Below are 27,888 nucleotides of genomic sequence, written 5' to 3' on the forward strand. Positions count from 1 at the left end.
ATGGAGCATGACATTTTAGGAGGTGATTATGAGCTTGGTTTCAGATGTGTTGAGTTTGACATGCTGGTGGAAAATATAAATGGAAATATTGATTTGGCAACTGGGAATACAGATGGGAAACTCAGAGTGCTGGTCTGGCCTGGAGAGGCATACATGGGATTTCCTTTCTAGAAAGAGGGGAAACAGGAGATGGGTTCAAGAGGGAGGAGGAGAGGAAGGTTCAGTAATCATCACAGCAAGTGTAAGTCCCTGAAAAGCATCAGCACAGTGAAGGGCTCTAACCACTGGATAACCATCTGTTACTCAAAACTTCCCCCCCACCCAACTTTTACTCTTCAATTGCTTGATTTGAAAGTTCACTTCCTTTTCACATGACCACACTTCTGCAGACTCTTTTTTGAACCATCAAAGAATATAGTTACATCCCACTTGGATAACACCTGTTATTAAAGCAAGAGCTAAACGTTTCTAGGTTCGAGTACAGGGGAGAAGAAGTAGGGTGAAGGGGAAGAAGGGAAGCAGAATGAGATTACACAGGAAGGTGATAATGCAATTATATCATATTAGAAAAATACTGTAATTCATGGCAATTAACCTTGACACCCATATTTTTGTAATATAGCACTTCTAAATAGAAAATTGGATTATTTAATATGCCTCCAGGATATTTCAGGTTACAAGAACAACAATGTCACCTCCACAATATAGAATATTGACCCAAAGATTAATTTGGATCAAGTGTTATATAGACAAGGCTAAATATAAATGAGGCTAAATTTTCCACTTCTTTTCTTTCTTTAAATCCTTATTGGTCAGAAGGAAGAGTATTTTCCTTAAATAATATGCTTCTATAGTGCTTCACAAATCAATTTTTCATTCATGTTCTCATTCAGTGATGAGAAGATGGGCATTGTAAAAAAATAAGATGGACAGGAATGATAACTGTCTTCATTGTTTATAATATTAAAATTAAATATGCTAGATGTTGTACATTGGTGCAATAATATATCCCATGCCCACCAATGGGGCTAATATTTGCTGTGTGCCTATCATGTGTTAAATGTTTTGTTTGACCTTCTGATTGTAGCAGTAAACAAGATAGACAGGGATCCTAGACTCAAAAGGTTTACCTTCTAAACAGAGAGCTTTGAGGGCAGAGAGAAGAGGAGAGAGAAGTGAGTAGATGCTTGTTCATTTGCATTGAAAAGTAAAGGGAGATGTGTTCTGTTGGACCAAGGAAATGGTTGGAGAAATCGGAGAAAACTGGTTAGCCAAGGCAACATGTGCTTTGAAGTTTGACTGCTAAAAAGGAATTCACCAACTAATGCGAGAGGAAGGCATGGAAACCAGGATGCAGAATGAAACAACAATGCAGAGATGAGAAAGTACCTAACTTGTCTTCAGAGAATGGGGAATCAGCTGACACAGCTAAGCCACTGGAGACTGAGACCAGGTTCTCAATAATATTGAGTGCCTTGTAGATGGATTTAGAAGACTCCAAGTATTTCTAACCAACCAGAAAATAATTTTTAAAAAATCTGTTAATAGCAATAGATAACAGAACATTCAGCATTTCATGAATTATATTCAATTTCGATAACAAGCAATTAAAATAAGTAAAATGGGGTTGTACTGTGGAATAAGATTTATTCTTTAAAAAGTTCTGGCTCATAATCAATTATACCAAGGGATGAAGTAGATTCTCCATTCCCAGAGTTCTAAGACCTGGAGATAGGCTGGTGTTGTCTACACCTATAAGGTCAGCCTGGATGACCATATTAGTCTCTCAAGGACTCAGGATTTTTATGATTGTGAGACCTTGCAACACATTAAAATGAAAAGCTAAAAATAGATTGCTGCAGTAAAATTGAAACAATAAAAGGATTTAATTTCATAATCATGTCCACAATCATAGCTCTTTTAAAAACTGTGGCTTTTGAAGAACTTTGGAAAGAGAAGAAATAAGTCCTCTTTTATGGTTCCCCAACTAATTGGTTCATCAGCCATCCAACAACACAGCCTCAAGTTTCTATAATATACTTGCTAAACTTTAATTAATATAAGCCCTTTACCATTATTCTCATAATGAAAGATAAAACCATTGTTTTATCTTTGTATTTCCAATTTCCATGTCAGACCTTAGCAATTCAAATTCTAAAATTAGTTGTTGTTGTTCCTGGGAAAGTATAAAATCATAGAGCAAACCCTTAGCTTTTAGGATAGCAGCCTGCAGAAATTACTAGGCATTTAAGAAAAGAAAGAAAGAAAAAAAAACAAACAAACAAATAAACAAACTCTCCTGAGAAGGAAAGCTGGGGTCCAGAGAGCACCTGCTTTTACCCAGTGATGTCATCCTTCATGAATCTGTCTTACAGAAGGAAAGAGATGTGGCAACTCATTGGTGATAAGTACATGAGGAACTCATCTTCAGAACCGGAAAGCCTGGAGAATCCGCTGTAGACAGTGAAGGGAAAAGCAAAGAGAAATATAGGGGTAGAGCTGGCCTGCTAGCAGCCAGCAGGTCCCCTGGGACCTGGGTGGGCACCCATGGTCCCTTAGTGGTAGAGATGAAGAGCAACAGTGGAATAGCAATTTGCCCATACTGTTGCCAGATATATCAAACAACAGAAAATTAATTACTATTTGTCACTTTCTGTAAGAGCAAATATCCTATTTCTTTCCAAGTAGAATATTTATTTGGCAGTCATTTTACAGCTACAGATAGCAATAATCTTTCTTCAAAATGATGAATTTCAAAGGCCAAGACTCATATGATAAAATCCCACTATATAATTTAATGATCTGGAAGAAGTTCGACCGTCATTGAATTTATAGACTCTTTGTGTATTAAGAAGCAGACATGAGCTCAGACTTTGCCAGTGATGAATGGGTACAGGGGCATGAAGCGTAACTATTCACTTAAGGCCAGAGTCTACTCAACTCATTCCATCTTTGGGTCAAGATGTTCACAGTTGATCGCAAATCTCTCATCACTTATTAAAAAAGTAAACACTGTAAGGTGGCAAAGTCCATAGCTGAAAAGAAAGAAAGTTTCATGGCTTCTAGCCTTTAGCCACCAGACCTCTCAGGGGATGACATCAGCCCAGGCATGAACTGGTTTTTAATGTGATGTAGGTCACACTCCAAGCAGAGTATAGAGAGGTCCAAGGGCACAGGTTATGGGACAGCTTTCACTGCCAAAGCTCAGTTTGGGGCTGATGCTAGGACCAGTGTGACTCGGGCTTCAAGAAAGAACAGTACTGGGACATAACCAACAGCACCTGAGGTTTGTTTGACATCCGGAGATACTGTGCTTAGTGTTTAGAAAGCAATAATTCTACCTTTTTGTTGTTGTTGTTGTTCCATGATATTTGTTTGCTTATTTGTTTCATTCTGAAAACAGATCTAGGCACAAGGTGAAAACAAAGAAATGTAACACTGCATCAAGACAAGCAGCTTATAAAAGGAAAAAAAAAAAAAAAATGAAACAAAACTCAATGAATCCGTAAACTGACTGGATCTACACAGAGTCAAGTTGCAAAGCACTTTGACTTTGCCTGCATACAGTGGCCAGCTGGGACCTCATAGTGGTCTAGTCCTGGGGAAAACAATGACTTTAAATCTCTACAAGGAAAGTGATCAGCATAAAAATGAAATGATCAAAGACCGAAAACCAAATGGTGCACCACTTCCAAAAAATGATATTTAAAATTGCATTTGCCATCTTACTTTTGTACCTGAACAAAAGAACCCACCAGGAGGGCTAAAAAGGTAAGGAAAGCTTGGAACAAAACAGAAGGAAAAACACAGCGAAGAGAAGGGAATATAAAATAATGCATAAATGGCTCAGCAAGTGTGTGTCAGTAAATTAATCTTTGTATCACAAATCAAAATTTGGGGGACCATGGAGTGATGTCATTTACACAGGGCTGGGGTCGGGATTCAAATGCAGGTGTGTCTGAGGGGCGTCTTGATCCTTTCTCAGTGCGTCCCAAGGCCTCCCCCATCACGGGTTATTCCCGCTGAAGATGGGGATCCATGGGGAGAGAAGGTCTACCAAATGCAATCTCCAATTCTCACCTGTGAAAGTCCAGCTCATGCTGCATTTCCCCCCAGGTTCTTCTTTTTGGTGTTTCCGGAACTGTCTCTAAACTCCTCCCAGAAGCCCTTGCTGTTCAGTGATGTGTCTTCAGAGCACAGTTCAAGAGGTAAGTTACGATGAGGTGAGTTAAGTACGGAAGGAATTTGCCAGCATTTAAAACACCCCAAAGGGGGCTCCTCGGTGGTTCAGTGGGTTAAATCCTCTGCCTTAGGCTCAGGTCATGATCCCAGAGTCCTGGGATTGGGCTCTCTGCTCAGCAGGGAGCCTGCTTCCTCTTTTCTCTCTGCCTGCGTCTCTGCCTACTTGTGATTTCCCTCTGTCAAATAAATAGATAAAATATTTAAAAATAAAATAAAATAAATAAAACACCCCAAAGAGGCTATAATTTAAAACGTGTTTTCTTGCTTCCAAAAGAGAAAAAAGCAGCTCCACCTTTTCCAAGTTTGATAAGAACTTGCCATTTGCGACAACATAGATGCATCTAGAGAGTATAAAGCCAAGTGAAGTCAGTCAGTCAGAGACAGACAAATTCCATATGATTTCACTCATAAGTGGAATTTAAGAAACAGAACAAATGAGCAAAGTGAAAATGAGAGAGAAGCAAACCAAGAAACATTCTTCACTATAGAGAACAAGCTGGTGGTTACCAGAAGGGAGGGGAATGGGGGATGGGGGAAACAGGTGATGGCGATGAAGGATGGCACTTAGGACCAGCATTCCGGGTGTTGTATGGGTATGTTGAGTCACTATACTATTCACCCCAAACTAATATTACACTGCATATTAACTAACTATAACTTAAATAAAAACTTTAAAAAATAAAAGAAACTTGAAGGAAGACAGAATCCTTGTTTTTATAATCCTTGGAGTTTTTTTTTTTTTAATAAAATAATCTATTTTTAGAAAAAAATCTTAGAAAAACCATTTAAAAATATATATAGATATATTTTTAAAGATATTATTTATTTATTTGACAGAGAGATGACAAGTAGACAGAGAGGCAGGCAGAGACAGAGGGGGAAGCAGGCTCCCCGCTGAGCAGAAAGCCTGATGTGGGGCTCCATCCCAGGATCCTGAGATCATGACCTGAGCCAAAGGTAGAGGCTTTAACCCACTGAGCCACCCAGGTGCCCTAGAAAAAGCTTTTTAAAAAAGTGTTAGCCACACTTACTCAAACTGGAAGAAATACACCGACACATCGGTAGATTTTTTTCCCCCTCTGGGTGGGAAAAAAATGAATTTTTTTTTCAAATTTATTTAATATTTCATTTTCTAAAATAAACTTTTATTACTTTTACATGGAAAAATAAAAACAAACTTCAGTTTAAAAAGCAATAGGAAATAAGTTTCTGATAAGAAAGAAGTTTTGTTTTGTTTTGTTTTTTTCTGACAAGCTTCATCCTCAAAAGTACTCATTGGGGATTTTGTGATGGACCTTCCATGTGATATGACTTTTAATATCATCTCTGATATAGATTGAGTTACCGTAGTCAATAAATTTCAGTTAGGAAGGAATTCTCCTCAAGGCTTCTTGGCAGGAATTTTGCATACTTTTCACCTTTCCCTGGAGTCACGGACAGGACTCTTCCCTGTCTGTTCCTATCTACCACTTTCTCATTTTTGACAGAGATGACTCACAGACAAAAATCCAGCTGCTTCTCACCCAAGCTCTTGCAAACCATCTAAGACAGCTCTTTCTCTTTCACAGAAACATGTCTGAAGGAAGTCCAGAAGAATTCAAATTAAGGAGCAGGGAGGGAATTATCCAGGTAGAAATTAAAGAGCTCTGATGGAAATCATGTTCAAATTCTTCTGAATTTTGGAATACTTTTAGATTTATAGAAAAATTACAGAGGGGACAGAGAATTCTCCCACAGCTTACATCCAGTTTCCCATGTTTTTAGCCTCTTACATCAGTGTGGTATATTGTCATAATAAATGAATCAATGTTGATTCATTCTTATTAACTAAAGTCCATACTTGATTCAGATTTCCTCAGTTTTTACTTAATGTTCTTTTCCATTCCAGGATCTCATCCAGGGTCCATATTATGTTAGTCATCATATCTCTTTAGGTTCAGCTTGGCTGTGACAGTCTTTCAATTACATTTCAATTCTTTGAAAACTGGAAGAGATGAAGGGATGTTGTAGTCGTTCTAACTCCTTACACATGCATCAATAGCTAAATACTCCCAGGAAGGGATTGGGAACTCTAAGATGTATATAAGCTACCAATAGTCATTCAAAGTGTTAAGTGTTGAGCAAAATAGAAAATAAAGGAAATTTGCCAGCTTATTTACAGAAGAATGAGTGTCCTATATTTCACGCAGCTGGCTGATCAATTTTAGTGGGGGGTTGGAGGGGAGCCCATTTGGTTCACATCCAGTTCTTTTTAACAAGTAGAATTCAGACAGGGTCCACCCCACAGGGAAAAAACAGAAATCGGCCAAATGATCAATGTGGTAAAATAAATAAATAAATAAACTGCACACAGTTTCATCTGGAACACAGCGCCTAGCACAGTGCCTTGCTCACATGTTGAGTGAATGTTTATAAATGAATGAATGAAGTGTTGGAAGTACTGGGAATAGGGTTTCCCTAGAGTAGAACTTAATTTCAGAGGGTAAGACAATTCATGTGCAACATGAAATCTACCATCAATGTTAGACCATAAACTGAATTCTGTGAGCACTGTGACTGTGACTCTTTTATTCAAGTTTATGATTTTAAAAAGACACAAGTAAGTGAAACCATATGATAATGGACACTCTCTATTTGACTTATTTCACTCAGCATAATCTCTTCCAGTCCCATCCATGTTGATACAAAAGTTGGGTATTCATCCTTTCTGATGGAAGCATAAAACTGCATTGTATATACGGGCCATATCTTCTTTATCCATTTGTCTGTTGAAGGGCATCTTGGTTCTTTCCACAGTTTGGTGACTGTGGCCATTGCTGCTATGAACATTGGGGTGCATGTAGCCTTTCTTTTCACTACATCTGTGTCTTTGGGGTAAATACCCAGTAGAGCAATTGCAGGGTCTATTCTTAATTTCTTAAGGAATCTTCACACTGTTCTCCAAAGTGGCTGCACCAACTTGCATTCCTACCAACAGTGTAAGAGGGTTCCCCTTTCTCTACATCCTCTCCAACACTTGCTGTTTACTGTCTTGTTGATTTTGGCCATTCTATAAGGGCCTACTTAGCCAGAGCAATTCCATCTCAGTAAAACAGCCATTTTGTTGTTTGTGCAGTAAACTTAAACTGACCTTGCCCCCCCCAACCCCCCTCAGAGGAACTTATTTAGAAGCAAGCCTGGGAAACCAGTAAAATATGGTCAAACAGTCCCTGATAACAGAGCCCCAATACAAGGATGGGTCAGGTCAGATGGAGATAACAGAGCCCAGAATGCAAGGACGAGTCAGGTCAGGTGGAGACATCCAATCAGTAAAGCACACATACTATCTCCCTAACCACCAAAGAATGTAAACCCCGACTTTTGGGCTCCGATTCTGACCAGAGTGATAGGCTAGTTCAAACAGCTACTATAGGGCAAATTGTAATTCAATTGGCCACCTGCATGTGACCTAACATGACTATGCAGCTTTCATTGGCCAGGCTCAACCACATGGCTTTTGCTCTATAAAAGCTAGTCTGTGAGGCTGGGGGTCGTCACTTTCTCCGTAAGAGACGGCCCCGGGCCACTCAGTTTGATTCTCCATGCTGGCTCGAAATAAAGCTTTGCTTGACCTTCACTTTGTATCAGTCTCGCTCCTTTGATCACGGACCCCATCAATTCTACCTGGTGCAAGGTGGTATCTCAATGCGGTTTTGATTTGACTCTCCCTGATCGCTAATGCTGATGAACATTGTTTCATGAGTCTGTTAGCCATTTGTATGTCGGGTAAGCCTAATGATGGGTATTATGGAGGGCATGTATTGCATGGAGCACTGGGTGTGGTGCATAAACAATAAATTTTGGAACACACACAAAAAAATTAAATTAGATTCACACAAACATACACACACACATATGCGATAGAGTACAAAGGGCATATCAAGAATTGCTTCTATTAGTTAATTGTGGGGCCTTTATGGCAGTTACCTAAGCTCTTTGAGAGCTAGCTTTTTCATTGGTATAATGCAGATGGTCATAGTTCCTACATAAATCTGCTGAGAGAATTAAATAAGACAGTATCTGATATAAGATCTAAGAGTAGCTGGCCTAACAGAAACTCAGCAAATGGTGATACATTATCATCTTCATTGTCATCTTCATCAACATCATCATCAAAGATGAGAAACATGCTCATTTTTGCTGCTACCCAAGGGTATTGCATGCGAGATAGTGATTCCTTTTCTAATTACCTGCTCCTCCCACCAGTTCTCTCCAGCATGATATTTTCTGAAGTGAGGACATTATATCCTATGATCCATCTGGCAAATCTCTAACCATCTTTCCTAACCATGCATCTTGAGAAACGTTTCCCTGAAAACCTTTCTCATGCTCCTCCCTGGTGCCTCGCTAGTACCAATTTGTATCTTGATGTAGCTCTCATCTCAGATATGGAAATCTTGGTTCCTATCCCAGCCACTTGGCTGGGAGTTCCTGAAGAAGGGGTTGGAAATGTGTTCATTCCAGTCTGCCCAGCACCCTGCATACTGTGTAGTATATTAGTTTTCTAGGGCCGCTCTAACAAAGGAGCACAAACTTGATGACTTGAAACAAGTTACCATGTCACAGTTTTAGAAGCTAGAAGTCTAACATCGTGGTGTCATATGGGCCATGCTTCCTCTGAAGGCTCTAGAAAAGTCTTCCCAAGATTCTACAGGGTTTCTGATGTTGACGGTGCTCCTTGGCATTCACTGGCTTGTGGCTGCGTCACTCTGATTTTTGTGTCCATCTTCATGAGGCACTCTTCGCTCTGAGTGTCCGTGTCTGTCTCTCTTTTCCTTTTCTTATAAGGTCACCAGTCAGGTTGGATTAGCTGCTAACCCCATTTCACTATGACCTACACCTTAATGGCATCTACAAAGACTCTATTTCCAAATAAGGTCACATTCACAGATACCAGGGGTTAGGACTTCCACTTATTTATTTAGGGGACACACTTCAACCTGAAAAACTAACACGCAGTAGGTGCTCTCTGAGGTCCTGAAGAGGGCCTGGATGGATCAATGATTAAAAAAAAAATCCTACTCTCCTGATAACCAGGTGCAGACATAGAGGTGGTAGCTCATTCTTCTGTAACCACAACTATGCTTTACAATCCTGTGGTTTCTTGGCACCCACAGAATTCTGCCTTTTTAAATCCATGATTAAATAATCCCATGCTAAATCTCACAGTAATTCCCTTCCAGGGCTTCGTAATTGTATCCAATTATGAAAAACCCAAGTCAGAGCCTCAAAGGCATAATTTTAAAACCACTTCTTTTTTTTTCCTTCTGACTTAGCTGCCACAGCAGCGAGCATACTAATTGCATGAATCTCCTATCACCTGTATAATGTTAATGACTTGGAGGCAAACAGTCCTTTGCAACCACATCCGATTTACAGGGCCAAAGAAACTGACAATGTTTTAGACAGAGCTTGCTGCTAGTTTTTTCTCAATCCTTGTCTTTTTTTTTTTTTTAGATTTTTATTTATTTATTTGACACAGAGAGAGAGACACACACAGTGAGAGAGGAAAACAAGTGGAGGAGTGAGAGAAGGAAAAGCAGACTCCCCTGCTGAGCAGAGAGCCCGATTTGGGGCTCGATCCCAGGACCCCAGATCATGACTTGACCATGAGCCAAGGCAGATGCTTAATAGCTGAGCCACCCAGGTACCAAATCCTTGCCTTTTTAACATATGTAATCAGCAACTTCATTTTATTGCCTTGCTTTCATATTAGAACAAAGGACAGGAAGTACCACAGAATATACAAAACTCTAAGCCTGCTGGTATCCTGGGTGCTGACCTGCATATTTCCGTTTTCCTTGTCTTACTTCCAAACCATAGAGAAGTGTCAGTAGTTTCCAAAGTACTGAGCTCCCATTTAGCTGTTTTACCTTCTTTGCTGGCATTGGTCTTTTTTCAACCCTTATTGACCTGCCTCTCCACAAAAAAAAAAAAAAAAAAAAAAAAAAGTAACTAACTTTTCTTTGAAGCAGTAAATGAAGAACACAGGGGGCCTACTCACTAACACTCCTGGTTCTTCATCCTACTTAGCTGTCCTGTGATGCTAAATTAGCTTATCTGCTTCTGCCTGGGGAGACATGAATAAAAAAGGGAAAAGACACTGTCCTGGGGATTAAAGAAATGATAAAGCCACAGGCAATGTCATGCACATTTACTCATACTTACGAAAATAGCAATGGGACATCCTTGGAAGAGTTTGTCACCCTTCTCCTACTGAGGTTGAGAAAGTGTGGGAGAAGTAATAACCAGAATTTGGAAAATGAAAACATACTTCCAATGGACTCCTTCTCCAGAGTGTTAAATGCTAATATCTCTTGGGAGGTTCTTGGTTGTGGTTCTACCCAACCTGGTAAAGGGAAGCTGGTCCTTTGCCCAAAATATCAACAAAAAGCCTAGCTTTTTCACTTAGCTGATCTTAAAAATCAATAAGGTAATTTATTCCTCTGCCTTGTCTTTGGCTCTTCACTCTGGAAAGTTCGTTCTTTTCCCTTACTTTCCCTGACCATAGGTGGGAGAGACTCAGCACTCCCAGGGGCTAAACTTCTTTCTCAGTCAGTTTCTCAGTCAAGGGATTTGGGTATTCAAAGTTTGTCCTCAGTATCAAATAATCCAATATTTGCGTCACCGTGGTGTAACTTACAATATAGTAGAGTTTTTACCCTATTGACTCCAAACAATTCCATGTGCCGATAGCCTCACCCATGAGATAGACAGATAGGTGGGTAGGTAGACAGATAATATTCACTCTATTTCTTACCACCACCAGTTCTTGCTCTTTCTTAATGCCAGATACCCTGAACTTACAAGACTTGATAGAGGCACACATTTAGTATCATTAATCGGAGACATTTTGTGCAGATACAAGGTTAAGTGTATGCCACATCCTGATTGGATTTTTACTCTTGACACCTTAACCCATTGATTTGTTCCTTGTTAAAAGAATGAGTTTTAATTGACCATTTTCCAGTCTGTGTTTTATCATCCTACCATTTAAGGTGAAGAAAACCTCCTTCTCTCTACCTAGAAGTCTCTGAAATACATCTATTCCATTTTATTCTTGCTTGTAAACTGCCTGCCCCTCTTCCTTTTACCTTTCCTGTAATACTTGCCAAAAGCAGCCAACAGTACCTATCACACTGTACAGCTTCCACCCTTTTCCACTAGACATCTACAACTTCATTAATTGCATGATTTCCCCCCAAGTTATCAAACATGATGGTTTCAGCAAAACTTTCGCCATTGCATTACACAACTAGCCATCTTTCGAGCCTTCAATAAAGTTTTTTTGCCAACAAATAGCCACCCAAATTATAGATTTTTGTTATGGCAATGTTCTATATCTAAGGGCTAATTATTGTTTCAGTCAAGATTGAGAAATCAGGCCCTAATCCTTAAAACTTAGCCTTGGAAATAACACATTTCCATTTCAGTGGTCAAAGAAAGCTGCATAGCCACACCTAAATTCAAAAGGACTGGAAAAATAAAACATTATTAACCAGGTGCCCAAGAAAAGCATAAGAAATCAGAAATATTTGATGAACAGTACTAATACTGTAAAAGCACTTAAGAAACTTAACAGTAATTCCCTGTCATCATCTAAAATTTAGTCTACTCTGTTAGTTGTCTTAATCACTGTAGCTTCATTATAATTCTTTTTTTAAGGATTTATTTATTTATTTGAGAGAGGGAGATTTTAAAGAAAGAGAGAAAGGATTAATGTGGGGTGAAGGTGGTGGCAGTCAGCATGGGCTTGATCTTAAGGCTCTTGAGATCATGACCTGAGCTGAAACCAAGAGTCAGACACTTAACTCACTAAGCCACCCAGATAACCCTCTAATAATTCTTGAAAGCCAGTAGATTCAGGCTTCACATTTTGTTCTTATTCTTTGCTATTCTTGGCATTTTTATTTTCATATAACTCTTAGAATCAGCTCATCAATTTCCACATGAAAAAACAACCTATTAAAAAAAACAACAACAACAACCTGCTAGGATATCTATAGAGATTGCCCTGAATCTTTACTTCAGGTTATGGAGAAATAACATCTTTAAAATGCTGAGCCACTAACTTCATGAGTATAGTGTATTTCTTCATTTATTAAATTTTCTTTATTGTAATGATGTTATGTATTTTGTATACAGATATGCTTATAACCCAATAGATCTGTTTTGCATTTATTTGATATTTTGAATATCCTTATAAATTGTACTGCACATTGAAAAGGCACACTTTATCATTTATTGTTAATGACTTTAAAATTGAATTGACCTTCGATGTCAAATCTGAATCTAGCAACCTTGAAAAATTCACTTAGTGATTCAAATTACTCAACTTTTGGTTCTTTTAGATCTTCTGCAAATTCCAGCCATATCATCAGTGAATGACGGTTCCAGTTTTTCTTAACTTTATAATTTTGGTTTAATTTTCTACTCTAATGGAGTTGACTAGGTCCTCTAGTCCAGTGGTACCTAGAGGTGTGAATAAGGGATATCCTACTCCCTTCGTAATCACAGGAAGAAAGCTCTCAATGTTTCACCCTTCGACACAACAGTAATTCTTGCTTCTTGTAGGTAACTTCTAATAGGTTAAGGAAATTCTCTTTGTTTATGTACTTCATAGATTTTCATTATGAATTATATGTTGAATCTTATCAATTGCTTTCTGTATCTAGTTATGGTCACATGATTTCCCCTCTCTTTTTTGTTGATGTGGTTCACTACATTGATTTCAAATGTCAAACCAACTTTGCATTCTTCAAATTAACTAAACTTGGTTTTTATGTATTTTTAATATATTGCTGGGTTTGTTAATATCTTTAGTATTTGTAGGTACTGGTTTGTGAGAGTAACTCAGCTATATTACTATTATTATTATTATTATTATTATTATTACTGTGTTCTTGGTACCATGCTTAGAATGGCCTTCTTAAATTATAAGGGAGTTTCCTTCTTTTCTTATTTTCTGGAAGGTTTGTGTAATATTGGTGTCTATTCTAAGGTAAATTTTTGGTAGAATATTCCAGTGAAGCCATCTGGTCTTGTAATTTTCTTTGTAGGAAGATTTGAAATTATTGATTCAACATCTTCAACAGATAACAGACTATGCAGATGTTCTCTTTAGAAGTTTATCTATCTAATCAAGATGTTCAAGTATTTTGGAATATAATTCATTATATTCTCTAATGTAGTTTATATTTTCCTCTGTCAAATATTTTAAGGTCTATAGCATCAATAATAGTGATGTTCTGTGTTATATTCCTGATGTTGGTTATTTGTGCCTTGTCTCTCTATTCTGATTATTATTGGTAGGAGTTATTGATAACACTAGCTTTTTCAAAGCACCACTGTTTGGCTTTGTAGACCTGCTTTTTTGTATCATTGTTCTCTTTTATTATACTTATAATTTCATCTTTCTGCTGTTTACTGGCTTTGATTTGCAAATATTTTTCTACATTCTTGAGTTAGATATATGGATAGTTGATTTTCAGGTTGTTGTGGTTTGTTTTGTTTTGTTTTGTTTTGTTTTTTTTGTTTTTTTTTTTTGATTTTAATAAATGTACTATTTAAACCAATATATCAACAAATTTTACCATATCGACATATAATCAACATAAAAAGTTATTAATAAGGTATTTTACATTTTTTGTACTAACTTCCTAATCTAGGGTGCATTTAATGTTGACAGCACATCCTTAATTTGGGCTAGCCATTTTTTTTTTATAATTTTTTTATTTTATATAAACATATATTTTTATCCCCAGGGGTACAGGTCTGTGAATCACCAGGTTTACACACTTCACAGCACTCACCAAATCACATGCCCTCCCCAATGTCCATAATCCCAACCCCTTCTCCCAAACCCCCTCCCCTCGGCAACCCTCAGTTTGTTTTGTGAGATTAAGAGTCACTTATGGTTTCTCTCCCTCCCAATCCCATCTTGTTTCATTTATTCTTCTTCTACCCACTTAAGCCTCCATGTTGCATCACCACTTCCTCATATCAGGGAGACCATATGATAGTTGTCTTTCTCTGCTTGACTTATTTCGCTAAGCATGATACGCTCTAGTTCCATCCATGTTGTTGCAAATGGCAAGATTTCATTTCTTTTGATGGCTGCATAGTATTCCATTGTGTATATATACCACATCTTCTTGATCCATTCATCTGTTGATGGGCATCTAGGTTCTTTCCATAGTTTGGCTTGTTTTGTTTTTTAATATGTGGCATTAAGGCTACAAATTTTCCTTTATGTGAAGCTCTATCAGCACCCCATCATTCTTTTTCTATCATTTTGTTCAAAATCTTTCTTCACTCCACTGTGATTTCAGTTTTGACCCATGGTTATTTTAAGCATATGTGTTCATTTACAAAACATGGTATTTTCTTTTAATTACTGATTTGTACCATATTTCTAGTGTGATAAGGTAATATACTCTTAAAGGATTCAATTCCTTGTTGTTGAGACTTGCTTTTATGGCTCAACATTGTTTGTGGATATATATTCTCTCTGCTCTTGAAAAGACTATGTATTTTGTAATTATAGCTTGCAGTATATTATGTACATAAATTAGATTTTGTATGATAATCACATTGTTCATATATCCTTTACAGTAATGGGCTTTTTGGGCTTTTTGTTTGTTTGTTTGCTTGTTTTGCTAATTATTGAGAGAACTGTGTGGAAGTCTCCCCAAACGATTATGAATTGCTATGTTTATCTTTTAAGTTGTGCTTAATAAATATGCTTAATATATTTTGAAGCTCTCTTGTTACAAGTATCCAAGTTTAGAATGTGTAGATCTTTCTAGTAAATTGAACCTGTTATTATTACAAAATATCACTCTTGATCTTCAAAAATATTTGTTCCCTAAAATCTATATTATCTGATGTTAGCATTGTTGCATCGGCTTGCTTTTGATTAGAATTTCCTCAAAATATTTTTCCATCTCTTTCCTGAATTCCAAATGTAATGTTTTCCTTTTTTTTAATTTAAATTTGATTAATTAACATATGGTGTACTATTTCTTATAAGCAGCAATGATTGTGTTTTAATGTAGCCTGAGTTTTTTTCTTTTTAGCTGAAGTATTTAATCTAATCTTCACTTAAGGAAAGTTTATATGTATGATTTTCTATGTATCATCTTGTTCTTATTGCAATTTGTCTTATCTATTCTATGTTTCTTTTTCCTTTCTCCTCTGGATTAAGTGATTTTTTTTTTTTTTTTAATCCCATTACCCCCTCTAACATCTGCTACTTTCACATGATGCCTAGGTGGCTCAGTGGGTTAAAGCCTCTGCCTTCAGCTTGGATCATGAGCCTAGAGTCCTGGGACTGAGCCCCACATCGGGCTCTCTGCTCATTGGGGAGCCGGCTTCCTCCTCTCTCTCTGCCTGCCTCTCTGCCTACTTGTGATCTCTCTCTATAAAATAAATAAATAAATATTTTTTAAAAAAGTTATAAATCTTGTGGGTATTAAGTATCAATTAAAATAATATATGCATAAGCATTTCTTTAAAAAGATCTTTTATTTTTAAGTAATCTCTACATGCAGCATGGGGCTCATACTCACAAGCCCAAGATCAAGAGTTGTATGCTCTACCGACTAACTCAGCCAGGCACCCCATGAAAGCATTTTGAAAACTCTTTTGTATTAGGTTGTTTCTGATTATAAGCAACAAAGAACTGACTGAAACTCACCTTTAAAATAAGGGTACTTGTTGGGGCACCTGGGTGGCTCAGTGGGTTAAAGCCTCTGCCTTTGGCTCAGGTCATGATTCCAGGGTCCTAGGATTGAGCCCCTCATCGGGCTCTGTGCTCAGCAGGGAGCCTGCTTTCTCCTCTCTCTGCCTGCCTCTCTGCCTGCTAATGTCTGTCAAATAAATAAATTTATTAGCAAAGTCTTTGCTAAAGAACATCAATATTCTTCCCACTGGATTCCCAAAATCTTTTAAAATCTTTTTAGAAAATTAAAAAATAAATAAAATAGGGGTACTTGTTACATCACATAACAAAAAATGCAGCAGTGTGGTAGAGATTAGGCTCTGCTCTGTTGAAGTAGGCTCCAGGTTTCTGCCTACTCTCAGGCATCAGCTTCTCTCAGGCATCCTTATGCTGGCTGGTGCATATTGACAGTAGCAGCTCCCAATCTTACCTCTGCACATGGCATCATCTATAGCAGCATTACCCAATAGAACTTCTTGTGGTGATGGAAATGTTCTCTATTTCTACTGTCCAGTAGTGGTAGGCATTAGTCATATGTAGCTGTTGAGCACTTGAAATAGAAATAGTGCAACTGAGAAACTGTATTTTTAACTTTAATTGAGTAACCACATGTGGCTAGTGGCTACCATATTGTTAAGCACCAATATAAAGCATCAGAGTTTTATTGTGTCCTATAGTTTTCACCAAATGTTCTGAAATTAACTCTATTATGCTGGCTTGGATAACATGCTTCCACACTCCTCCCTGCAGTACACTAATCATGGTAGCGAGGAGAAAATGGAAAGTGCTGATTGGCTTATTCTTGCTAGATACTCCACCTCTGAGAGGTACTACGAAGCTACATTGATCCAGAAAGTTTCTATTTGCATAGGTGGGGATAGACCTGTGGCTCAGTGGAACAGGGCACAGAGCTCAGAAACAGACCCATACATTCATGGTCAGTGGATGTTTGACAAAAGTGCTGAGGTTAATCAATGAGAAAAGGAAAGTCTTTTCAATAAGTGGTGCTAGAAAAGCTGGATATACATAAAAGAAAATAAACCTTAATATTACTACACATCATACACATGCCTGTGGAGTAAAGAGTTTGTATGGGTGAATAATAAAGGTGAGGAACAGACAGACTGGGTGTAGTTGATACAGGGCCTTGAATATCAGTCTGTGGTGTTTGACATTTGTCTTACAGGCATTGGGCAGCCTTTAGAGGTGTTTAAAAGTTTAGGTAGTCAAATAATTGTTACAAGAATACTAATCTGGCAGCAGATTACCAGCATTTTAAAGGAGGTTTATAGCTTTTTTTTTTTTAATATAATTTTTTATTTTTTATAAACATGTATTTTTATCCCCAGTGGTACAGGTCTGTGAATCACCAGGTTTACACACTTCACAGCACTCACCAAAGCACATACCCTCCCCAATGTCCATAATACCACCCCCTTCTCCCAAACCCCCTCCCCCCAGCAACCCTCAGTTTGTTTTGTGAGATTAAGAGTCACTTATGGTTTGTCTCCCTCCCAATCCCATCTTCCTTCATTTATTCTTCTCGTACCCACTTAAGACCCCATGTTGCAACACCACTTCCTCATATCAGGGAGATCATATGATAGTTGTCTTTCTCCGCCTGACTTATTTCGCTAAGCATGATACGCTCTAGTTCCATCCATGTTGTCGCAAATGGCAAGATTTCATTTCTTTTGATGGCTGCATAGTATTCCATTGTGTATATATACCACATCTTCTTGATCCATTCATCTGTTGATGGACATCTAGGTTCTTTCCATAGTTTGGCTATTGTGGACATTGCTGCTATAAACATTCGAGTACACGTGCCCCTTTGGATCACTATGTTTGTATCTTTAGGGTAAATACCCAATAGTGCAATTGCTGGGTCATAGGGCAGTTCTATTTTCAACATTTTGAGGAACCTCCATGCTGTTTTCCAGAGAGGTTGCACCAGCTTGCATTCCCACCAACAGTGTAGGAGGGTTCCCCTTTCTCCGCATCCTCGCCAGCATCTGTCATTTCCTGACTTGTTGATTTTAGCCATTCTGACTGGTGTGAGGTGATATCGCATTGTGGTTTTGATTTGTATTTCCCTGATGCCGAGTGATATGGAGCACTTTTTCATGTGTCTGTTGGCCATCTGGATGTCTTCTTTGCAGAAATGTCTGTTCATGCCCTCTGCCCATTTCTTGATTGGGTTATTTGTTCTTTGGGTGTTGAGTTTGCTAAGCTTTTTATAGATTCTGGACACTAGTCCTTTATCTGATATGTCGTTTGCAAATATCTTCCCCATTCTGTCAGTTGTCTTTTGATTTTGTTCACTGTTTCCTTTGCTGTGCAAAAGCTTTTGATCTTGATGAGATCCCAATAGTTCATTTTTGCCCTTGCTTCCCTTGCCTTTGGCGTTGTTCCTAGGAAGATGTTGCTGCAGCTGAGGTCGAAGAGGTTGCTGCCTGTGTTCTCCTCAAGGATTTTGATGGATTCCTTTCGCACATTGAGGTCCTTCATCCATTTTGAGTCTATTTTCGTGTGTGGTGTAAGGAAATGGTCCAATTTCATTTTTCTGCATGTGGCTGTCCAATTTTCCCAGCACCATTTATTGAAGAGGCTGTCTTTTTTCCATTGGACATTCTTTCCTGCTTTGTCGAAGATTAGTTGACCATAGAGTTGAGAGTCTATTTCTGGGCTCTCTATTCTGTTCCATTGATCTATGGGTCTGTTTTTGTGCCAGTACCATGCTGTCTTGATGATGACAGCTTTGTAATAGAGCTTGAAGTCCGGGATTGTGATGCCACCAACGTTGGCTTTCTTTTTCAATATCCCTTTAGCTATTCGAGGTCTTTTCTGGTTCCATATAAATTTTAGAATTATTTGTTCCATTTCTTTGAAAAAGATGGATGGTACTTTGATAGGAATTGCATTAAATGTGTAGATTGCTTTAGGTAGCATAGACATTTTCACAATATTTATTTTTCCAATCCAGGAGCATGGAACATTTTTCCATTTCTTTGTGTCTTCCTCAATTTCTTTCATGAGTACTTTATAGTTTTCTGAGTATAGATTCTGTGTCTCTTTGGTTAGGTTTATTCCTAGGTATCTTATGGTTTTGGGTGCAATTGTAAATGGGATTGACTCCTTAATTTCCCTTTCTTCTGTCTTGCTGTTGGTGTAGAGAAATGCAACTGATTTCTGTGCATTCATTTTATATCCTGACACTTTACTGAATTCCTGTATAAGTTCTAGCAGTTTTGGAGTGGAGTCTTTTGGGTTTTCCACATATAGTATCATATCATCAGCGAAGAGTGATAATTTGACTTCTTCTTTGCCGATTTGGATGCCTTTAATTTCCTTTTGTTGTCTGATTGCTGAGGCTAGGACCTCTAGTACTATGTTGAATAGCAGTGGTGATAATGGACATCCCTGCCGTGTTCCTGACCTTAGCGGAAAAGCTTTCAGTTTTTCTCCATTGAGAATGATATTTGCGGTGGGTTTTTCATAGATGGCTTTGATGATATTGAGGTATGTGCCCTCTATCCCTACACTTTGAAGAGTTTTGATCAGGAAGGGATGTTGTACTTTGTCAAATGCTTTTTCAGCATCTATTGAGAGTATCATATGGTTCTTGTTCTTACTTTTATTGATGTGTTGTATCACATTGACTGATTTGCGGATGTTGAACCAACCTTGCAGCCCTGGAATAAATCCCACTTGGTCGTGGTGAATAATCTTTTTAATGTACTGTTGAATCCTATTGGCTAGTATTTTGTTGAGTATTTTCGCATCTGTGTTCATCAAGGATATCGGTCTATAGCTCTCTTTTTTGGTGGGATCCTTGTCTGGTTTTGGGATCAAGGTGATGCTGGCCTCATAAAATGAGTTTGGAAGTTTTCCTTCCATTTCTATTTTTTGGAACAGTTTTAGGAGAATAGGAATTAGTTCTTCTTTAAATGTTTGGTAGAATTCCCCCGGGAAGCCGTCTGGCCCTGGGCTTTTGTTTGTTTGGAGATTTTTAATGACTGTTTCAATCTCCTTACTGGTTATGGGTCTGTTCAGGCTTTCTATTTCTTCCTGGTTCAGTTGTGGTAGTTTATATGTTTCTAGGAATGCATCCATTTCTTCCAGATTGTCAAATTTATTGCCGTAGAGTTGCTCATAGTATGTTCTTATAATACTTTGTATTTCTTTGGTGTTAGTTGTGATCTCTCCTCTTTCATTCATGATTTTATTTATTTGGGCCCTTTCTCTTTTCATTTTGATAAGTCGGGCCAGGGGTTTATCAATTTTATTAATTCTTTCAAAGAACCAGCTCCTACTTTCGTTGATTTGTTCGATTGTTTTTTTGGTTTCTATTTCATTGATTTCTGCTCTGATCTTTATGATTTCTCTTCTCCTGCTAGGCTTAGGATTTCTTTCTTATTCTTTCTCCAGCTCCTTTAGGTGTAGGGTTAGATTGTGTACCTGAGACCTTTCTTGTTTCTTGAGAAAGGCTTGTACCGCTATATATTTTCCTCTCAGGACTGCCTTTGTTGTGTCCCACAGATTTTGAACCGTTGTATTTTCATTATCATTTGTTTCCATGATTTTTTTCAATTCTTCTTTAATTTCCCGGTTGACCCATTCATTCTTTAGAAGGATGCTGTTTAGTCTCCATGTATTTTGGTTCTTTTCAAACTTCTTTTTGTGGTTGAGTTCTAGCTTTAGAGCATTGTGGTCTGAAAATATGCAGGGAATGATCCCAATCTTTTGATACCGGTTGAGTCCTGATTTAGGACCGAGGATGTGATCTATTCTGGAGAATGTTCCATGTGCACTAGAGAAGAATGTGTATTCTGTTGCTTTGGGATGAAATGTTCTGAATATATCTGTGATGTCCATCTGGTCCAGTGTGTCATTTAAGGCCTTTATTTCCTTGCTGATCTTTTGCTTGGATGATCTGTCCATTTCAGTGAGGGGAGTGTTAAAGTCCCCTACTATTATTGTATGATTGTTGATGTGTTTCTTTGATTTTGTTATTAATTGGTTTATATAGTTGGCTGCTCCCACGTTGGGGGCATAGATATTTAAAATTGTTAAATCTTCTTGTTGGACAGACCCTTTGAGTATGATATAGTGTCCTTCCTCATCTCTTATTATAGTCTTTGGCTTAAAATCTAATTGATCTGATATAAGGATTGCCACTCCTGCTTTCTTCTGATGTCCATTAGCATGGTAAATTCTTTTCCACCCCCTCACTTTAAATCTGGAGGTGTCTTCGGGCTTAAAATGAGTTTCTTGGAGGCAACATATAGATGGATTTTGTTTTTTTATCCATCACTTATCTCTCGAATTCTCCCCTCGTGGTCCAGTAGCTGTTTGTCCCTCTTTTGCTCAGCTTCTTTATTCTCTGTCATTTGGTCTTCTATATCACTAATTCTTTCTTCTGCCTCATTTATCCTAGCAGTGAGAGCCTCCATTTTTGATTGCACCTCATTAATAGCTTTTTTGATTTCAACTTGGTTAGATTTTAGTTCTTTTATTTCTCCAGAAAGGGCTTTTATATCTCTCGAGAGCGTTTCTCTAATATCTTCCATGCCTTTTTCGAGCCCGGCTAGAACCTTGAGAATTGTCATTCTGAACTCTAGATCTGACATATCACCAATGTCTGTATTGATTAGGTCCCTAGCCTTCGGTACTGCCTCTTGTTCTTTTTTTTGAGTTGAATTTTTCCGTCTTGTCATTTTGTCCTGAGAAGAGTATATGAAGGGGCAAGTAAAATACTAAAAGGGTGGCAACAACCCCAGGAAAATATGCTTTAACCAAATTAGAAGAGATCCCAAATCGTGAGGGGGGAGAAAGGGGATAAAAAGAGGTTCAAAAAGGAAGAAAGAAAAGAAAAAAAAAAAAAAAAAAAAAGAAAAAAAAAAAAGAAAAGAATTTAAAAGAAAAGAAAACACCTTTCAGAAAGTGGTTGTTTTTCTGTTTCCAGAATTGCTGTTCTTCTTCTCTTCGATCTCCGATGGATTTTCAGGTGTTTGCAATCTTTAGATAAGCTATCTAGCTGATCTCCGGCTAGCTGAAGTAGTCTCGGCCTGCTACTTCTCCGCCATCTTGACCTGTGAGAGCATTTCTTACACACTAGATGTTCTACAGGATGAATATGATGACGGTGATGACAGAGAAACAGCTCATACAGTTAGATTTTCAATAAGATACACATGTACACAACGGGTAGGTTTGTTAACTGTATGGCGTGATGATTATTTTCTGTTCATTAAGTGGAGGTGGATCATTACACAGTTTTCATCCTCGTGATCCTTATGTTGTATAGGCTGCTACGAACTCTTCTCCCCCTGTCTCTGGGCCAGAAGTCCTTTCAGGAAGAGAGGAAGGGGATGCGGGCTATGGGCGGGCGCGGCGGCGACCCGGGGCACCGGCGCAAGCTCCTCTGAGAGGCAGCCCTGGCTGAGCCGCGGAGCCGCTGGCGGCCCTGACGGAGCGCGGAGGCTGCCGAGGTTTATAACTTTTAAAAATAGACTACAGATCTTATCTTTTAATTATGATAGTCCTTAGTAATGTTGAGATTTTATGAAGAAGAATGCTGTTCCACTTAGTTTGAATGAGGAATGGTGATTAAAATGGTGGTCTAGACTGTGTCCTAAAGATTTTGGAATATTGACATGTCATGCTTTTTCTTAATTGATCTATAAAAAAATTGAAGAGAGCATCATTTGTAGAAAAGGAAATGTTTATAATTTACCCATAATGTGAATGTGATCAAGTATAAGTATAAATAAGCTTTGTAATGTGATCTCCCTTAATGTAACAATTTACAATATTTTTATTTAAAGTCATTATTTATTATGAAAAAGTGACCAAAGTTACTGTAAAAGGGAGTTTATTATGAGAAGGTTTGGAAAACCCTGATCTAGTTCTGTACTTCATTTAAATGATAAGAAAGCAGGAGTCCAAACAAAGCAAAGGACTGGTCCAAGATCTTACGAGTTTGCAGTGACAAAACCAAGACTTAAATAATGTTTTCTTGAAGACCCTGGGTCTATCTCAGAAAGTCTTTGCTAAAGAACATCAATATTCTTCCCACTGGATTCCCAAAAATCAGCACACAGCTTAATATTAACCTGTAAGGTTGAACTAAAAGCAGTGTTGCTTCCTTCAGTTAATTTATACTCTTAAAACTTTATCAGGGACACCTGGGTGGCGCAGTTGGTTGGGTGTCCAACTTGATTTTAAGTCAGGTCATGGTCTCAGGGTGACAGAATCAAGCCCCATGTTAGGCCCTGCACAGTGTGGAATCTTGCTTGAGATTCTCTGCTCCCCTGCCCCATACACACACTGTCTCTCTGTCTCAAATAAATCTTTAAATTAAAAAACAAAAAACAAATATCAGACGTTACCCAAAAGTGTTAAGGACAAAAAGCATGAAGTATGTTTAAATGGAAATAAAGTTCAAGAATGAAAGAATGTGATTCTCTTCACACTGTAATACTGGAAATACTGCCTTTATTGCTGTATTGCCCCCATCTTCCACATTGACTCCCACGATATATTATTTCCAACCTTTAGAAAAGTAAACAGACTTAAAAAGAAAAACATACAAGTGCTTCTGCTGTAATGCATTCCTGAAAAATCTCATAAACTCCAAAACCTGTGCAACGTTGTGTTTTGATCAACACAAACTAAAAAATAATTAGTAATTGAAAAGAGAATTTGAACTGCTCAGTGAGACAGCTTAGTATGTAGTTAGTGGCTACCACAGTAGGTGTTATAAATGCACAGAATTGATTACTTGAGTAGAAGTGTTGGCAACATTTAATTAGAATGGAGATAGTGGATCTTAGGACAGTGCAGATGGCTGTGTAGCAATGAGCAATGGAAGGTGAGGGGGGGTTGCCATTAAAGTGAGCATGGGAAATATTACAACCTTCATCAAGGCTGGGAATAGTTCTCTGAAGCCTCGTTTTCAATTTCTTTTTTTCTTTTTTTAAAAAGCTCTGGCTCTCAGGAGGCCTTTCTCCTTTCCTGCTAAAGGTTGCCACTTTCCTGGCTCCCCTTTCCTAGGAAAAATCCCCAGTGAACCAGAGTGACTTCTTTGTACTGACACCATTCCCTATTTGTCAGTTTCATGGCACCTAATTTGCATTCCAAAACACATTATAGTAGAGCAGACTGTATTGTTTAATCATAGAAAGAGTTTTGCTTTTTTTTTTTAAAGCAAATTTATCAGCTAATATTCATCTGAATAAGCGGCTGCTGTGTAAAAGAAGATTATTCTGGGTGTGGGGGGAGTTGTATTATTACTGGTTTCTTTTAAGGTACAAAAAATAGCTGTTTTCATAGATTCTATTGGCTTTTGTTTCATATAGTTCTGTTCAGTGCTAATCTTAATATACCTGGGTATAAGACTCAATAGGTGTGAATTCCAGTGTGATTATTCGTAATAATGGTAAAAATTTCTAGTGTTTTCTGCAACCTGCATAAAGTGCTTTCACACTACCTGATATCTTTATAAATCATTGCCCCCCAAATCCTTCACTGTCATGTGAAATTGAATGATTGAATGTTCAGCAAGGCAACGTAGTTTAGCTAGTGGCTACCACAATGTAGATATATTTGAGATTAACTTTTTCTTTTTATTGAGATATAATTTTCAGACCATAAAGTTCACTATTTAAAATTATAGTGTTTTTTTTTTAAAGATTTATTTATTTATTTGACAGAGAGAGATCACAAGTAGGCAGAGAGGCAGGCAGAGAGAGAGAGGAGGAAGCAGGCTTCCTGCTGAGCAGAGAGCCCGATGTGGGACTCGATCCCAGGACCCTGAGATCATGACCTGAGCCGAAGGCAGTGGCTTAACCCACTGAGCCACCCAGGCGCCCTAAAATTATAGTTTTTAATGTATTCAAAAGTTTGTGCAACTGTGCACGCTAATTCCAGAACATTTTCATCAAGCGTTCACAGTCATTTCCCAGCTCCCCTTACCTCCTCATCCTGGCAAACACTAACCTTTTTTGTGTGTCTATGAATTTGCCTATTCTGGATATTTCATATAAATGTTCTGTCTTGTGTCTAGCTTCTTCCATTTAGCAGAATACTTCCAAGGTTCATTTATATTTTAGTATGTATCAATATATCATTCCATGGTTAAATGATATTCCATTGTATGGATAAACCATATTTTGTTTATCCATCATTCATTGTTGGACATTGGGTTATTTCTACTTTTTGATTGCTACAAAAATGTGGCTCTGAATTTGTGTACAAGTTTTTGTACGGACATGTTTTCATTTTTCTTAGGTATCTACCTAAGAGTGGCATTGGTCAGTTTGTATGATAGCTCTGTGTTGAACTTTTTGAGGAACTTGACAGTGGAATTCTGTGGAAAATGTGGGACTCCTTTCCACATTTCAAGGAAAGGCAGAAACATCATCAAAAAACTTTGTGGATGTCATTAGAAAATATTTGGTTAATTTTTTCCTAAAACATTGATTTTTATTTATTTTTTTATTTCTGTAATGTTGGATCAGGTTATCTGGACCAACCCTTCAGCTGAAGACAACTAAAAATACTGGATAAATTGTACAAAAACTTCCTTGTAGTATCAAAGAGCTGTTAAGGAACATGCCAGACCAAAATCTAAGAAAAGGTAAGATCCTAAGAGGTAAAGAAGTATTTAAAATTCTGGCTACCCTGAGTCATTTGCCCACCAGGATAAAATAGTTGAAAACTGAGCTTCAGATTTTGTTGGATCCAGAGGCAAAGAACAACTCATTACATCTAGGTTTCCAAGTCTAATAGATCGCCTCCCATATCAAACTGGGACCTCAGGAAGAACAAAAAGTCCACAGTCTTTTCTCACTTGAAAAAATTGCAAGGGGGAGATCTGTTGTCCTGAACAGATGGGGGAAAGAGGAGAATAAGAAAAGTAAGAAAGAGAACCTGTCTCTGAGGGCTGTAAAACAAGTACCAGCATTGTGTGGAACCACTCATTGTCCAAAATCATTTAACACAGGAAGCCCGGGAAAACTTTTGCCTCAGGTATCTGGAAGAAGCAAATTGATATACTTTTTGAAGAAAGGCACTTTATTCAAAGCATCAAAAATCTCTTTCAAAACCATAGAGCATACCTCATACAAAGATGACTGACCATAAAAGAAAATAAGACACCGTAAGCAAAATGCAGAAGAAATAGCAGAAACTAACATTTAAATACTTCAGATACTCATTATTATACATAGATTATAAACAGTTTCACTCTGTTTTAATAAACAAGCTTGAAAATATCTGCAAGAAACAGGAAAATCGAAACAAAGTAGTATAGCAAAATTGAATGAAATACTTAGAGCAATGAAAATTCACAAGAATTTGTGAACTGAAACAGGTTATCTGGAGGCTCACCACAAAGAGATGAAAAGGTAGAAAATATAAGATGTTGAGGAAAAGGAAAATTGGTTGGAAATTCTAGCCTGAATTTTTGTTGGCTTTCTAGAAGGAGGGGAAGAGAGGATGAATATGAATGGGGGCAGATGCGATATTTGAAGAGATAATGACAATTTTCCAGGATTGGTTTAAGGAATTCAACAAATCCCTTGCAGAATAAAAGAAAAAAGAATATATATATATATATATGGAGTGAAACTACAGAAAACAAAGATAAAGAGAAAAACATACAGAGCAGATTATCTTCAAAGGAGTAGTGACTCTAAATAGCCGCAAATGAAAATCTCTAGTCAATGAAATGATATGCTGAATGTGTTGAGAAGACGGAACTTGTAATCCAATTTAGAATTCTATACTCAGAGAAAATGTCTTAAAGAATGAAAGAAAGGACGCCTGACTTACACGCCCAGGAAACCCCATTACTTCCTTTCTTCTGGCTGGCAGCAGGGAGGCCACACTATAGCTGGAGGTACTGTAAAAGACGTGAACTAGCAGGAATTCATCAGCTCTCTGGAAGTCTTCGCTGAAAAAGTCTGGGGAGCTGAAAGTCCCTGCATGGGTAAACACTATAGCAGAAAGAGCTTGCTTGCTCCCTGTGATGAGAACTGTTTTGTTTGTTTGTTTGTTTGTTTGTTTTTTAAAGATTTTATTTATTTGTCAGAGAGCACAAGCAGAGGAAACAACAGGCAGAGGGAAAAGCAGACTCCCCACTGAGCAAGGACTCTATCCCAGGACCCTCCGATCATGACCCAGGCGGAAGGCAGAAACTTAACCGACCGAACCACCCAGAAGTCCCTGATGAGAACTGGTTCTACACATGGGCTGCTTCCACAGCACGGTACCTGTTTCTCCAGGGTGGTGCTGGGGTCAGCTCCATAACCAATATCTATGGGGGACACCAGAGAAATGGGTTCATGCCCAGCCACTTCAGCAGAGGTTCTAGGAGCATGGCCCACAAGTCCTCCAAAGCTTAGGAGCTGAAAACTATGAAGAAGGACCAAGAGGGAACCTGCACACTGACACATCAGGGACAGAGAAATCTGGAAAGAATCACCAGACAGGTATCAGCTGCCACCGGAAGTATTAGAACAAATGCGGGGCTAATAAATTGGCTCATTCATTTAAAAAAAAAAAAAAGCAAAAAAACTGTGTATCAGTTTTGCAACTAAACCACGTCAGGCTTTTGAAGAAGGGGTCCAAAACCCAAGTCAGACTGTCTTGGTAAGAAAGCAGTCTTCATGGGAAGATCAAATGATCTTCAGAAGCTTCCAGTAGACAGTGACCCGTGTCTCTGTTTCATCAGTGAACATTAGAACCTAGTAGGTACTCTCAGTAAGTTTTGTTGGAAAAAAAGAAGGCAAATTAAATTATTCATACAATTAAAACACACACACACACACTAAGAAGGGATGGTGAAAACCAATAGCCAAGGCTTTTGAAGATACACT

At 38.1% G+C, this 27,888-nt stretch overlaps 1 protein-coding gene and 1 pseudogene across 1 annotated transcript in view; both read left to right on the forward strand.

Annotated features, from left to right (window-relative positions):
* On the forward strand, positions 1-27,794 carry LOC131835411 (uncharacterized; annotated as a pseudogene).
* LOC131835660 (myocyte-specific enhancer factor 2A-like) overlaps positions 1-27,888 on the forward strand; it is a 143,520-nt gene that overhangs the window by 74,457 nt on the left and 41,175 nt on the right.

Source organism: Mustela lutreola, chromosome 7 (genome assembly GCF_030435805.1).
Source record: "Mustela lutreola isolate mMusLut2 chromosome 7, mMusLut2.pri, whole genome shotgun sequence".
In the NCBI taxonomy this organism is placed as follows: Eukaryota; Metazoa; Chordata; class Mammalia; order Carnivora; family Mustelidae; genus Mustela; species Mustela lutreola.